The sequence below is a fragment of the Papio anubis genome, chromosome 2, assembly GCF_008728515.1.
Source record: "Papio anubis isolate 15944 chromosome 2, Panubis1.0, whole genome shotgun sequence".
In the NCBI taxonomy this organism is placed as follows: domain Eukaryota; kingdom Metazoa; phylum Chordata; class Mammalia; order Primates; family Cercopithecidae; genus Papio; species Papio anubis.
In genome coordinates, this window is record NC_044977.1 from 188,810,074 (window position 1) to 188,826,817 (window position 16,744).

General features: G+C 44.3%; 1 protein-coding gene across 1 annotated transcript in view; it reads right to left on the reverse strand.

Annotated features, from left to right (window-relative positions):
• Positions 1 to 16,744, reverse strand: part of MB21D2 (Mab-21 domain containing 2) — a 118,364-nt gene that overhangs the window by 88,991 nt on the left and 12,629 nt on the right. The gene's annotated exons all lie outside the window — the stretch shown is intronic.

A 16,744-nucleotide genomic window follows, 5' to 3' on the forward strand; every position in this document is an offset into this window, starting at 1 on the left:
GGAAAAAACAAAACTAACTATTAAAGCTCAGTGATAGGTATATGGGGGTTCATTATACTAGCCTCTACTTTTATATGTTTGAAGTTCCAAAATAAAGTTTTAAAAATGGCTTAGCCCAACCAAAAAATTTTTTTCACTTTACTAACAGGTTGCTTTGCTCTTAGGTTAAAAATAAAAAGCATTCTATTTTTTGAATGCTAGCAGCCCTAAGACCTGCTTTACCTTTTGCAGTTCTAGAAGGGACATGCTTCTCAAACTTGAATGTGCATTTGAGTCACCTTGGGATCCTATGGAAATGCAGTTTCTCTTCAGTGAGGCTTGGGTACGGCCTGAAATGCTACACTTCAAAACAAGCTCCCAGGTGCTGGTGCTGCCTCACAGGTCCCACATTGAGGAACAAGGCAACAGGGGACTCGAAGGCTGCAAGTATTTGCAAGGGGAGAACCTAGCAAGGCTTTATTTAAATTGCATATCTGGGGACTAGAAGAGCACCAACACTGCTCCTCTGTTCCGGGAAACAGTCTCCTGACTCCTTTGCACCCCAGCACCAGGCATCACTATTCACTTAGTGAGAACCTCTAAAATGGACAGCATCATACAAAAACATCCTAGCAATCAGCTTTATTCCTTCAGGACCAGCCTTACACACCTAAACTCCTTAAATAGCCATGAAAATCTAATGCCCTGAAAGATTCTGCTCCTCAATCTATTAAGTAATGACTAAGCCAAAGAAACACATCCAGAGACCAAAGTGCAGAGGCCCAGGCAAGAGCTGGGAATCACTAACAAACTATAGGAAGGTTAAACGCAGAATATCTTAGAAGCTCTAGTAAATTCCATTAAATGAAGAAATAACATTCATTGAAGCATGCACGCTCCTAAGCAACCATCGACATCTCTGAAGAATCAAAAGAATTTCTACCCATAGAAAATCTTATCCACAAAATACAGTTATTCCCTCTAATGTTTTATGGTTGTCAGGTTGACTTAACCAAAGTCTTCTGTCCTCACAGAAATGCTCTATTATCTGCTAGACTATGAATGCCCGGAGGACAGGGATTATCACTGACGATTCTTAAGCTCTTACCATAGGATCACACAGCTCCCATTTATTGTGCTTTCGAGGTGAGTACAAAGTAGTTTATATGACTTATTTCACCTAAAATACTCTGTCACTATTTTATTTATTGGGTCTTTACTCACTAAATCCCTCCCCTCTTTGCAAGTACTTTTCCTAAAATGTTAATTCTTAGCTTCTTTTTGTTTTTTTTTTTTTTGAGATGGAGTCTTGCTCTGTCACCCAGGCTGGAGTGCAGTGGCACGATCTGGGCTCACTGCAAGCTCCGCCTCCCGGGTTCATGCCATCTTCCTGCCTCAGCCTCCCGAGTAGCTGGGACTACAGGCGCCCGCCACCGTGCCCGGCTAATTTTTTGTATTTTTAGTAGAGACGGGGTTTCACTGTGTTAGCCAGGATGGTCTCGATCTCCTGACCTTGTGATCCGCCCGTCTCGGCCTCCCAAAGTGCTGGGATTCCAGGCTTGATTTCTTAGCTTCTTTCAGCAGAATGATGTAAAGGAGCAGGTGCTACCCTCTTTGACCTGTGAACTCCAGACCCAAGCTCTCTAGAGTCCAAGGGACTCGACCATCTCTACCAGCTCAAATCATGCCCCTTATGGTTCACACAGGAACGACAGGGAGCCAGCCACGGGGAGGAGCATGGAAAGAACCCACCCAAGTGCCTGCCCTCAGCACGCCCGCAATCCAGTGGAAGGCCACCAGGCAGAAAGATTAAAATCTATTTATGATTGATCCAACAGATATACACACACACATATATATAGGTAGTTCAGGCAGGCAGAGGAAACCCTTCCGACAAAAGGGTTAAGGAGTTCTCTTATTACGATGGTTTTGGGGCTGGACCTTCAGAGTACTTGTAACACATAAACAAGGGGAAAAATGAACTAAGACACTGAAGCACGTAAGAACAGACTAGAGCGTAGCTTGGAATGGTTGGAATGCACAGACTCAGACAGCAGGAGCTCCTGGCAGAAAAGAATCCAATGGGCTGGCTATTAAAAGAAGCCGTTTTGCTCTGAAGCTCTAACTTTGCAATTAATACTTAATTTTTACTTGAGAGTGTTATTCTTTTTAAAAAGTCTTATTGCACCTAGTTCCAGCAGCATTGCCTTGAGGCTGCAGCCTGTAGGGAAATTACAAGATACTTGCCCAGGACAGGTCCTACCTCTGCTGGCCCTAGAGTTTATCACAGGAAGATTTTTTTTTTTTTTTAATGTACAAATAGAGTTTCCAGAGGCTTGTTCCAGGGTGACTCTCAAGCCCAAGCCAAAATACCTAACAAAGAAGACAAATCCATGTATGCAGAGTATAGAGATGTGAAAAGTGTTTTGTGAATTATTTGTAAAGCCTGCAACATAACAATAAAACATTATAACTCTTATCACTGCTGGAATTAAACTCAATCCAACAACCTCCAATATAAAAGAATTAAGGTCCTGAACACCCACATCCAGAGTCAACACTTAGTTTAACAAAATAAAATAACAAAAGTGTTGGTTAGTCAGTTAGGAAAAAAAAAAAAAATCCAAGGACAGACATCAGAAATGACTTCACTGTGAAGGACATATTTCTTTTCTTTTTTTTTTTTTTTTGAGACCGAGTCCCGCTCTGTCGCCCAGGCTGGAGTGCAGTGGCCGGATCTCAGCTCACTGCAAGCTCCGCCTCCCGGGTTCACACCATTCTCCTACCTCAGCCTCCCGAGTAGCTGGGACTACAGGCGCCCGCCACCTCGCCCAGCTAATTTTTTGTATTTTTTAGCAGAGACAGGGTTTCACCGTGTTAGCCAGGATGGTCTCGATCTCCTGACCTCGTGATCCGCCCATCTCGGCCTCCCAAAGTGCTGGGATTACAGGCTTGAGCCACCGCGCCCGGCCGAAGGACATATTTCCAGAAATAAGAAATGTCTAATGCCATTTCTGAAACTACAACTAGTCAGAAGAAAAAAAGAAATTCTTTTTACTTTTATTTATTCCCAGAATAATAGAAACAAGAACCAAGGGCAACCTTTTCTTGACATCCTTCTGGTGTTTCTGGAAAAATCTCTTCACGGAATAAGCAGTGCAGCATGTCCCTGCTTCCCTCACAGAACAGGTATGTAGGATCATTTTCAGTATATAAAACGAGTTAACGGTAATGCGCAAACAGAAATTCTCGTTATGTAGATGATCTAGCTGCACTGATCACAGATGCCAGGGGAAAGTCCCAACATAAATAAAAAGACTAAGAAGGTTTTTTGCTGGTATTTTCAATGCGATATACCTAGGGAAATCATAATTTGAGCAAGTCTTGGAAACTCAAGACACCAAATAAACAAAGAGCTTGTACTTGTCCTTTAAGGAGGCCGGGCGCGGTGGCTCACGCCTGTAATCCCAGCACTTTGGGAGGCAGAGACAGGCAGAGACAGGAGGTGAGGAGATCGAGGCCATCCTGGATGGCTAACAGGGGGAAACCCGGTCTCTACTAAAAAATACAAAAAACTAGGCGGGCGAGGTGGCGGGCGCCTGTAGTCCCAGCTACTCGGGAGGCTGAGGCAGGAGAATGGTGTGAACCCGGGAGGCGGAGCTTGCAGTGAGCTGAGATCCGGCCACTGCACTCCAGCCTGGGCGACAGAGCCAGACTCCGTCTCAAAAAAAAAAAAAAAAAAAAAAAAAAAGAAAGCCTGGGTTTCAGAAGGGGGCAGGCTTAGCTTGTAATGTCTGATGGGGCATCCTGACAAAAGGGAAACCTGAACTTCATACGTGAAAATTTTCTAGGTACAGAAAAAGTCTGATGCAATCTGATCTGTAAGCAATGATTACAGGAAGGAAAAAAAAAATCCTACCTCTAAAGTTAACAGTTGGCATACCCTGCCACTCCTGACTGCGCAGGTACAAACTCGGAAATTCTGAAAGCCATGAAGCCAAGTGATTGTGCTATCTGGTAAAAGCCTTTGAAACAAGCGAATTTCAGCAAAAATGATATATGCTGTGAGGATATGGCATTACGTCATCATGATCCTCCTTACATCCTCCATGGCAGGAGGTTATTGACATAAGACGTACGTGCTTCTCAGGAGTCCCTAAATACTAGGTCCACGCAGAGAAACGGGGACAGGAAGAAAGAATGATGATTTTAAACATTACTCATAAAAACTCAGTTTATCCTAAGTGGGGGAAAAATGATGGCAACGTCTCCTATCCAAGTCTAACGTTGTATTTTTAGAGGTCATTTACATTATTTCTTAGCAGCTTATCTCAAAGAAAAGGAATACCATTCAGGGGAAGACTTACTTAAACTACAGAACACCTTCTTCTGACTTATACAAAGTTCTTACAGAAGTTTTCTGGTCAAATTAATTGGGTGAGTCATTGTATCTCAAACAGGTAGGTGTATTACGCAATTTTTCATGAGAAACCACAAATCCATATTTATATATGGTCACCTACACATTGCCAACTAATTCAACCATGCATTTGTAATACATTGAGGGTCAAAACACGACGAGGCTGCAAGCTAAATTCAGACTGCAGGCAGCCGATTCATAATATCTGGATTAGAATAATTAATGTAATAGAATGAGAGCAGGAAAAGCATCATCAGAGGCACTGACATTTGCTGTTTCCAAGCAGGTAAAAGAAAGGCAAAAGAGAGGTATTTGCAAATCCACTGCAAGAGAAGAGAGATGATAGGAGTCCTCCATCTGCATAACATTTTCAAGGGCTTCCCTTGCAGGCTTGGTGTGACACCAAATGAGGTTCTAGAGGACACTGTTTAACATGATGCCTGCCACCTAGCAAACAGCCAATACACGTTAATGCTTTTATTACTGTGATTAAGATAGGAAAAGCTTAAATGGGTCTTCCACACCAGCTGCATGACCTTTGGTAAACTACTTAACATTTCTACCTCAGTTTTCTCATCTGTAAAATGCGTCGGCAAAGACCAAGCTTCAGTAAATGTCAGCTGTAATTACTGGTATAGAGGTGATGGGAATCCCTTCCCAAAAATGTGATCCATGAGAAAAGAAAAGCTCTAAAACCTGTGAACACAAGGCAAAGTTTTAACAAATTATATATCAAATGGTTGATTTGATTTGAGGCCTATTATGTAACCTACCTGCACTTTTACTGCTTGGTTTGTAGAGTGGAGAAAACAAACTCATTTACTTCATAGAGTAGAATCATCCTATACATTTTCTTGTGTCAAACAATTATAACAATTATTAGCCCAGATATTAAATATTAACATTTCTATTTCATGACACACACACCCAAGAAGACCACTCAGAAATTCATGTGGCATTGGCAGCTCCTTTGACCCACACTTTAGGAATTTTTTGTGCTACATTATAACCCCCACCGCCCATGTTGCAGGGTCCACCTTCAGCTCCCAACGTGCCTTCACACCCAGCAGGCTCACTGGTCCCCACATCCAGCAACCGGGAGTTCAGACAATTTTGTCCCCATTTTACAGATGAGGATTTAGATACTGGGTCCTTGAATTAATAACCCAAAGCTCATCCCAGGTTATGACCTTGCCTGCCTCTAGTAGCAAATTAATGCTACAGAGAAAGGCTCAGTCTGCTAAACTTTAGTCATTGCTTTTTTTTTTTTTTTGAGATGGAATTTCACTGATGATGCCCAGGCTGGTGCGATCTCGGCTCACTGCAACCTCCACCTCCCAGGTTCAAAGGATTCTCCTGCCTCAGCCTCCCGAGTAGCTGGGATTACAGGCACCTGCCACCACACCTGACTACTTTTTGTATTTTTTAGTAGAGACGGGGTTTCACCATGTTGGCCAGGTTGCTCTGGAACTCCTGACCTCAGGTGATCTGCCCTCCTCGGCCTCCCAAAGTGCTGGAATTACAGACATGAGCCACCGCACTCAGCCATAGTCACTGCTTCTTAATACAGCTGGTACGAGCAGACTCAGGGCTAATATTATAGCAACTGAAAAGTAGAACGTAGCTCTATAATTACCCTAATGTTTCTAACAGAATTACACAAAGGGCATAGAATTATGTACAAAGGGGGGAAAATTGTATTAGACACCTCTGAACCTTTGAAATTGTATTACTTAGAACCTTGGCAAATGAGCAGTAAGTATTTAAAGAAGATTAAGATGAATTTCCCTTTTGGTGTCCTACTTAATTTGCACGACAATATTTGGCTTCCACAGTCAATGTAAACTGCTCAGGGCCTTTTTGGTGCCTTCCAAGGCACAGTTACATTCAGCCCAGCCAGCTGCCCAGAGCTTTCGCACCATCAGAAGCAGCAGGGGCCAACCTCCCAATGCAGGTCAAAGCGTCCCTGGAGTTTAATGAGTCACCCTTCTGAGAGTCACAGGCAGGGCTGTGGGCTTCCCCATGTGTCAAGTGACACGACGTCTTCACTTCTTCGCATGAGACCAGAAACTGCTCTCCAAAGATTTCCTGGAAATATAAATCACTGCCCTCAAACCGACCACCACTGCAAATCTCTACATCTATCCCATCATTTCAAAAGTATAGCTACCTGACACAGGTTTTGATATCAATAAGAGACGACTCTACTTATGGAGTCCTAAAATCACAGACTAGGAAGGGAAGCCTAATTTCCTCATTTTATAGCTGGGGAAAGTGAGGGCCAGAGAGGGGAAGTGATGAGCTGAAGATGACACAGTAAGTGACAGAAGAAGGCTGCCAACACCCTTGATTGCATGGGAGAACATTGCATTTCCTGAAACATCTGCGAAACATCCTTAACAATTCTCAGAACTTAGCACTCAGCCTCAGGTGGGCTTCCCTGCCCATTTCTCAGGGTCCGGTCCAGGCATTCTCCCATGTCCAAGCACTTTTCTCCCTTTCAAAACCAGTGCGTGATTCCCACCCCCCACATCTTTAAAGAGCCACCCCTGGCTGGGAGGCGGCTCATGTCTGTAATCTCAGCACTTTGGGAGGCCCACAGTGGGAGGATCGCTTGAGGTCAGGAGCTTAAAAACAGTCTGGGCAACATAGTGAGACCCTGTCTCTACTACATATTTAAAAATTAGCTGGGTGTAGTGGTCTGTGCCTGTAGTCCCAGCTACTCTGGAGGCTGAGGCAAAAGGATTGTTTGAGCCCAGGAGTTAGAGGCTGCAGTGAGCTATGATCGTGCCACTGCACTTCAGCCTAGGGAACAGAGCAAGACTCTGTCTCGAAAAAAGAAATAATTTAAAGAGCCACCTCGTTTTCCCATTCTGTTCCCTGTTCAAGCTCTTCTCTCCCCAGCAAATTTTTGTTGTTTCTGTTTTGTGTTGTTTTGTTTTTGAGCTCTGTCACCCAGGCTGGAGTGCAGTGGCGCAATCTGGGCTCAAAATGACCTCTGCCTCCTAAGTTCAAGTGATTCTCCTGCCTCAGTCTCATGAGTAGCTGGGATTATAGGCGCCCACCACCATGCCCGGTTGACTTTTTTGTATTTTTAATAGAGACAAGGTTTCACCATGTTGGACAGGCTGGTTTCGAACTCCTAACCTCTAGTAATCCACCCACCTTGGCCTCCCAAAGTGCTAGGATTACAGGTGTGAGCCACCACGCCTGGCCTCCAAAGAATTTTTGAGTAGAACATGGTTTCTGCAGCTTTTTGCCCAATCCTGTACCTGGCTTCCCTTGAAGACAAGCACAGGGACTATTTTCACCTGAGAGGTGTTCACCTCTCATTTTAATAGGGAGGCGACAGGTAATTGGAGAAACAAACTTGGGAACATTTCAAAGCTGCCAGTCTGACAAACATCTTGCCCATGTCCGTAACATAACATTTTTTTCTGAGAAAGCGACTGGAGTTTCCACTTTATTGCTCAAACTGAGATGAATCTCCACCCCTCCACTCTTTAAGAATCCTTTTGCTGCTTCCCACCCCATTCTTCCATCTCTCCCCTGAGTAACAGGTGCATGCATCGTAACTAGGGTGCACCAGTTTCACCAGGCAGCTCTCCTTCAAGGGAAACCTCCCTTTAGGCTTTTTCTCACCTCATCACAACACAAACAGGTAAGACTGATAAGAAAGCCAAACATTGATAAAGAAATCTCCTCTTCGTCTGACATCTCAGAGCACATTCCCAAGCTTGCCTCAGTCTAAGAGGGTTCTCTGGGCATCAAACTCATCACCAACTCTTTCTTCACCAACCCTCCCCACATAACCAGCCAGTCCCACACAGAAGCAGGAAACAGGTGGCCTGGGTTGGGGGGAGGAGGCCGAGGGGGCCTGCTAGGGAAATCACTCCATGGCTCCCACTTCTCGAGGGGCCTGAAGGAACAGGAGTGTTTTCTTAATACCATTCCTTCTGGTCCAGCGCTCACCTTCTTCATTTCACCAGCAGGTGCCCAACGCACCTCACCAGCTTCACCCTCAAGAAGATTAGTGGAATCTTAAATCTCATATGCGGACTTTCAAGAGGGAGTTCCACACTCCCACACCCAGACATAGTCCCATCATCTCCAAATCAGGTCTCCCTCAATTATCTCTCTTCTGTTCTAAGGAAAAACTACTAATACAAGCATCCGTTTGAAACCTCAGCTTTATTTCAATCTATTTCAATCACTTCAATCCAGCCAGGCAAGAGGTCCTCAATCAATGAAGCCAACGACTGACTGCAGAGAAGCAGAGACTCTGTTCCGCCTCTGAAGGCCCTCTTGGGCTTGGTTTACAGAGCGTCTGGAATAAGCACCCTGTTTGGCCAATTATATACCTTTTAAAACATCCAGAAAACTATTAAAGAAAAAGACAATTTCATTCAGTTTCCTAGAAAATCTAGCTTTTTTGTATTTATAAGATATTTAGAAAATCACTAGGAACTTCATTCTACCTACTCAAGTTGTTTGGGGGGGCTTTTTTGTTTTGTTTCGTTTTGTTTTTTTGAGGCCAGCTCTCGCTGTGTTGTCCTGGCTGGAGTGCAATAGCACGGCCCTGGCTCACTGCAACCTCCGCCTCCCAGGCTCAAGCAATCCTCCCACCTCAGCCTCTCAAGTAGCTGGGACTACCGATGTGTGCCACCATGCCTGGACTAAGAAACCGTTGAGTCAAATTCTTCGCACAAAGAATCACACTAGACCTTTATTCAGACAACTTCATGCTACTTTTCTTTTCACAGGCAACAAACTAATCCTACCTCAGGAGAGAGAAAAAAAGGATTTTCCGCAAAAACATGGAAGAGAAGTGCAGTTTCATGTACTCTGCTGCTCGATGAACACACGACACAGGCATTAAGTTAATCCTTAAAACAGCCCTATGAAGTTGGCATTCATCCTCTACAAAATCTTTTTTAAAAAACGCGGCTATAAAATTAGAAGATGAAACACATTCTCTTATCCCTACTACACTGACAAGGAAACTAATGCTCAGAAAGTATAGTTTGCCCAAGGTCACACAAGCTGTCCCACACTAGCTGTGACAGGTAGGTGGGCCTGACTCCAAAGTCCACGTTCCCTCTTCCCACTACACCACATCACCCAGCGTCCTTCGCCTTTTTTTGTTTTACAGATGGGGTCTTTCTATGTTGCCCCCTGTCGTGCAGTGGCTATTCACAGGTGTGGTCATAGTACACCGCAACTTCGACCTCTGGGCTACAAGTGATCCACCCACCTCAGCCTCAAAGAAGCTGGAACAACAGGTGCATGCCACCACACCCAGCTTTCCTTCATATTTATTTCTTCTTCTGTGGCATTGATGCTCAACTTCCCTTCCAGATCCACAAGGACAAAAGCACTGGTATTGTTCATCTCAAACAATGAAAACTTAACACAGAACCACAAATTTTGCCTCAAAGACATTGCCACTGGAAACCAAATCTTCCCCTACTAGCCCAGTATCCTGTTAGCAGTTCATGGATATTAGCAACACCAAAATAATTACCAGGCATGGCTAGTTACTGAGTATCTCAACAGGCAATAATCCAGCTAGAACTCTGATATTCGGAGAAAAGTTCCAGCTTTGGGGTGTCTCGGGTGTCACTGCAGGAGCTTGCTTATGGCTGTGGAGGAGCTCCTAGGAGGAGCAAAGAGCATGGGATGAAAGGAGCAGAGCGGCCTCCAGACACGACCTGTGGAAGAAACGGCAGGATGAGAAAGTGAGGGAAAACCAATGGTTGCCTTCTCGGATTTCTAAAATGAACCATCAAGGTGAAACAAGAAGTAAATTCCTCTATGGAAGGAGAAGAGAGACAAGCAAACAGAAAACAGGAAAACTAATAACAAACAAGTTCTGCAACTTGTAGCAAACAATTTTCCCTCAGTAGATTAAACAATCTCATGGGATCCATGAGGTATTTATTAGAATGTGGTAACAGGTGACAAAGGTCGCATAGCTTGTTCAAAGTCGTCAAACTAGTCAGAGAGACTAGTTTGATGCAACAAACTATGCAACAAACAGAACGGTTGCATAGCTCGTTCAAGGTCACCAAACTAGTCAGCAACAGTGGAAGACAAAGACCCAGGTTTCCGGACCCCTGACCCCAGGGCTCCTGCTCACAGCCTCTGTGGAGACTGACAGGAGGCCCCATGAACCTAGGGTTAAGGTCACTCGGTTTTGAGTTCCCATTTTACCAGTAACTTGCCATGAGATAGAGATTAGTGAGGACTGTGACAAACTGAAGAAAACGTGGCACGTCTGGAGGAGGCAGCCGCTATTCAGTCTGGGTGATTATGGCCATACAGGAAATCACGTCTAGTTCTTCCAATTTTTCAAGACAATCTCCCAGCTTTTAAATATTTGCTCCAAAATTTTAAAAACAGCATGCTGGTCAGATCGAACACATACGGGGGCAAGGGTGGAATAAGCTCACAGGTAACCAGTTCCAAATATGATGCATGTAAAATAAAAAACCAAAGGCTGAGCATGCTGGTTCACACCTGTAAACCCAGCACTTTGAGAGGCCGAGGCGGGAGGATCACTTGAGCCCAGCAGTTCGAGACCAGCCTGGCCAACATGGTGAAACCCCATCTCTACTAAAAATACAAAAATTAGCTGGGAGGGCATGTAGTCCCAGCTACTGGGGAGGTGGAGATGGGAGGAGCGCTTGAGCCCAGGAGCTGTGATCATGCACTCCAGCCTAGGTGACAGAGAAAGACCCTGTCCCAATAAAAAAAAAAAATTTTTTTTAAATAAAGGACCAATAGTAATAGCTGATTCCTGACTGAGAGACCACATGGGCATGGAGTTATTGGTGCTATAGTATTATCTCTCATGCAAATATACTACTACATTTTAAGTACATGTAGATGCTATTAAGATAAAATTTAAACTAATTTATATAATTAAATTCACAGTAGCATTTTATAACTATTTATTTTTTCAAAAAAAAAAAAAAACTGATAGCAAAAATACAACTAAAAATACATGAACCTCATGTATTTTTTTTCGGAGATGGGATCTCACTATATTGCCCAGGTTGGTCTTAAACTCCTAAACTTAAGCATCCTCCTGCCTCAGCCTCCCAAGCAGCTGGGACTACAAGTGTGCATCACTATCTCATCATTTTCTTAATTGAGAAAAAAGAAATTCTCATATCTAGAAAATGTTGGGAATAACTGGACTAGACAATTTCAAAAGATGTCAGTCTTATCATTTCATGATTATATGCTACAAAGAAGTGGGAGACCAGGAAGGAAAGATAAGTTCCCAAAATACATCAAAGTATATACTTAAAGCTCAGAACACTCATAGCCATCTTAGTGCCTCATCATGAGTGATGTACCACCCAATTGCCCACGTTCAAGAACGAAGGTAAAATAGCCAACAATACCAGCAACACTTGTTGATCTCCTTTTCAGGCAATTAAAAAAAAAAAGACAGAAACAGATACACAAAAGGCCATCACTGAGTTTCTATGGCAGTGTAAAATACCAGACATTAAGCACAAATAATTGCAAATTCATAACTGACTGGTACAACTAAGAAACCTGTGATGTTAGAAGGCCAGGGAAAAATTTGACCTGTTCTAGGCTAGCCTGAAAGGCCTCCCCAGAAGTGGAGATTTGACGGAGCTGAGATCTCACGGATCAGTAAGAGTTAAAGTGGGATGAGAGAGATGGGGCATTCCATCAAAGGCCTCTGTAGGCAGGAGGATGTGGTATTTTCAAAGAACTGAAAGGTCAATGTGGTCGAAATGAGAGTAAGAGCTTCTGAGATTTCAGTGTGTGGCTGAAGATGCAACAGGAGAAAGAGCATTGAGGACCTCTCAACATGTTCAGAATGTTTGTGTCTTTACCTTAACATATAATACAAGGCCAGTACCTCACACGGTGCCTATCTCATAGCAGGCATACAAGAAATATGCAGTAAAACTGAAGTGGTTACAGGAGAGGAAGCTAGAGATGTGGGCTGGAGCTGGGTTTCCAAGAGCCTTGTAGAACAGGCTAAGGAGTTTGAACAGCCGGGCGCTGTGGCTCACGCCTATAATCCCAGCTTTGGGAAGCTGAGGTGGGTGGATCACTTGAGCTCAGGCGTTCAAGACAAGCCTAGCCAACATAGTAAAACCCCGTCTCTACTAAAAATACAAAAATTAGCCAGGCATGGTGGCGCCCGCCTGTAGTCCCAGCTACTCGGGAGCCTGAGGCAGGAGAATCGCTTGAACCCTGCAGGCAGAGGTTGTGGTGAGCTGAGATCGCACCACTGCACAGCCTGAGCGACAGAGTGAGACTCAGTTTCAAAAAAAAAAAAAAAAAAAGACTTGCTGCACAAAGGTTTCCAAGGTCTCTGTTGAAGAAATTGATGAAGGATGGATGTATGAATGCAGGAAGGAAACAGGACTGAAAAAGAACTACAGATGGAGAAGGCAGCAATAATACCCAGGTGAAGAGCCCGAGATGGCAGAGAGGATGAAGCCAGGGTTGGTTGGTCTTGGATGACAGAGACATTAGGTGGATCATTTCTCATCAATCCTCTTCCCCAAGAAACAGAGATTTTTAAATTGTTTCCTATGAGGTTCTACAACGTCCAGATGGTTCACTATTCCATGGAGAAATCAATGTTTCCATTCCTATTAAGACTTTATTGCCAGAAAACCATGAGTAAGTACGGTGGGAACGAGGCTTCTCTGAGAATTTCAATTCCAATCCTCTGCATCATGAGCACCAGCATCTCAAGAAGTCATTTCACCCCAACAACCAATTGTGTACCATCCTATGAATATGCTTCAATGCTTTAAGACAAGTCAATGTACAAACATATGCCCTTGGAAAGCAGGAAAGCTGGGAGGGTTATTCATATTAACAAATAATTAGTCACTTTTTAGTCACTGTAAGAGTCACTTACAGCACTAAAGAGGCCAATCGCTTAGTTCACATAAAACCCAACTCAATTTATAAATTGTGGCCTCAAGGTCAACTTCCTAAAAATACATTTGGCATCTGCCTTTCCCTGAAAAATAGATCTGCTCCCCCATTATCCCCACAATGATAGACTACATTAACTATGTCCTAATTAAATGTTCTAAATCTGAAATTAAACCCACTGGGGGAGAGTAGGGGAAAGCCTGCATCTTCATAAGGCTGCCCTAATTTAGTTAGTGTCAAGGGCCCCATTGACCTTTATACCTCTTTAAATCAATCAGTTAGCTGGGACACACCTTCTTACTTTCAAAAGGAGGAGGCTGTAGCTAGGATGAGATTTCATACCAAGGACTTTTCAGTAAACAAAATCACAGGCATCAAAAAATGTTTGTCCTGGGAGCTGCCAAGGAAGACCAACCGATAGAGTGAAAAAGGCTCTGGACCAGGAACCGGAACCACATCAGCAACTGGTTTCCAGGAGAGCAAAACCGTCATCTCTTCCACCTGCCCACTACCCCTCACTTCTGTTCCGCTCAGCGTGTGGCACCACCCCACCTCTGTACACCAGCAACCACACAGAGCCCCGCACAGTCGGTTTTGTGAAGGTGCAAAGAGGGCAGGAGCCAGACTGCCGATGTTTGAATCCAGCCTCTATCACTAGCTAGAGCAAAGTGATTTCCCGGCTTTAGTTTCTCATCTATAATGTGTGGACGGGTAACAGCACTCTCCTTACAGGACTGTTGTGAGGATTCAATGGATTAATAATTCTAAGTAGTTGGAACATTGCCTAGCAAACAGGAGGGAAGAGTTTCTCAATTTCATCATTCTCATCACTACCATCACTGTTTGACCTTGAGCAAGTCACTGTTCACTAGGGGTTATGTCTCTCCATCAGTAAAACGATGGGGTGGATGAGCTGATCTCAGAAAGATTCCCACTAGCTTAACTCCTCTCTAATTCTCTGAATCCTATTACAACACCCTAAATCCTCCTAAGCCCTAAGCCCAGCCGCAGGGAGTGAAGGTTATGCTGGTTCTTTCAGGTCTCGAGGAGGTGGTTCAGCCCATGCAGCTGCAACTCCTCCCAGCCACAGGCTGGTCCCATAGTCCAGAGTCCAGCCCGCCAGCCTTGCTTATTATAGATACTAATTGTTCAGAGATCAAAATAGTCATCATGCTATTCAAAGCTGTGGAAACAGCACAGGCATAAGAAAAGGTCACACTTTAGAGGAAAGAAACCAGAGAGAAAGACACGAGGAACAAATCAAAAGACCAAAGCAAACACGAGAGACCAAAAATACACCTTGCCTATGAGGCTATTTATGTAGCATCCTTCCTCTAATAGCAATTAAGAGAACTTCAAACTACAAGGTGGCTTTGTAACAGGGGAAGTTTTCCCTACCTTGAAGTACAGCCCTCTCGAGGTGACTTCCCTTGTCTTCAAAGTCAGTAGAATCTTCCCTGGGGCACAAATGCTACGAAGCCAACTGTCTTGGGTACAAGTATCTTTCTTAGAAAGCATTACTTACTTCACATTCACTTAACCTCCATTCTGCCCAAAAGTAAAGGCAGTGTTCAGGATGATCGTGTCCCCTCTTCTTTTTGGCCCTCAGTTTCCATGTCTATAAAAGGAGGAGGGAGGAAGTCAAGCCACCTAATTTTCAAGTTTCCGGGCAGCATTAAAATTATAAGAATCTGTCCATGATTGGTACTTTGCATGGTAAGAGGTTTTGTTTTGCTTTTTCAAATGAAGTTTTGAAAAAAAACTTTAGTTATTTGTCAATTTCTGCCTGAAGCTAGACTTCTTGGGTTAAATCCTCACTCTACTAGTAGCTCTGTGACTTTGGGCAAATTACTTAACCTCTCTGTGTTTCAGATTTCCCATCAGTAAAATAAGGATAATAGTACTGATAGAGTTTGGATATTTGCTCTCCTAACAACTGGTATCTCCTGTTGAAACATAATCCTCAGCATCAGAGGCGGGGCCTGGTGGGAGGTGTTGGGATCATGGGGCAGATCTCCAATGAATGGCTTGGGCCACACCCTTGGTGATAAGCGAGCTCTCACTCTGAGCTGTTGAGAGATCTGGTCATTTAGAAGTATGGGGGCACCTTTCCCCCCACTTTTGCTTGCTCCTGCATTCGCCATGTGAAGTGCCTGCTGCCACTTTCCTTCCACCATGATTGGGAACTCTCTGAGCCTTCGCCAGAAGCTGAGCAGATGCCAGCACCATGCTTCCTGTGCCACCTGCAGAACTGTGAGCCAATTAAACCTCGTTTTAAATGACCAGTGTTGGTTATTTCTTCATGGCAATGCAAGAACAGCCTAACACAAGCACCTTCCTCACAGTGCTGGTGTTAGGACAGATTTAGCTAACACACATAAAGTACTTAGAACCACACCTGGAACATAGTTAGCAATATTTTAGTGTGGTTATTATTATTTTCAAACATTTTCCCATTCAAAGAGAAAACGTATTCAGAAGACAGTATGCAAGGACACACACACACACAGCAGGAAAACTGGCTTCTAGTCATGGTTCTGCCCCAAACTAGCTGTATGCTGTGGATGAACTCCCAGCCTTCTCTGGGTCTCAGTTTTCAGAGCAGGCTGCAAAGGCTCTTTCCTGAAAGGATTTCCGATCAGAGGCCATCAGCTGACAGGCAGCGTTCTGTTTCACTGACCGTTCTCAACCCCGCGGTGTTTCTTTACAATTCGATTTACTCTCAATACTTAAAACTGGGAGATTTTTCATAAAAATCCAAAACAGCCAACGTTCTATCAGCCCAGACCCTCAGCCCTGGGCCCCTGGCTGCGGTTCTTAAAGTGCGGTCCCTCAACCAGCAGCGGCTGCATCACCTGGAAACGCATCAGAAATGCAAATTCTCAGGCTCTGTTACAGAATCAGAAACCGTGGAAGTGGGGCCTGGCCATCTGCGTTTCAACAAGCAGGACACTGATCCACACTGACGTTCCAGAACCACTGCAGTGGAGGAACAACGGGCAGGTGTTGAAGGGCAGGGGCCCCATCACACAACAGGGACAAGAGGTGATCTCCATTTACCAACTTCCCCTGCCTCCCTGGCATCCCCAACTCTTACCGAGGAGTCGGCATTTACTGAGCCACCCACCACTCATCTTCCTTACCATCCAGTCCCTGGGCGGTCTTGGGCTCAGCAGCTCTGACCTAGGTGGACCATCTCTTCTCACAACAGGGTAATGAGCCCGCAGGCACCATATGCCCGTAGGATTGAGTTGTTCCAAATCAAAACTGTATGAAATGCAGGCTGTGCACACCAAGGGCACAGTTGAAAGAACAAACTGTTGAGTTGCCTTTATTAATCACAACACAATCCGCGCAAGCAGCTGCTATGAAGAACAGCTGCAGCTGCTAAAAGGGTGATCT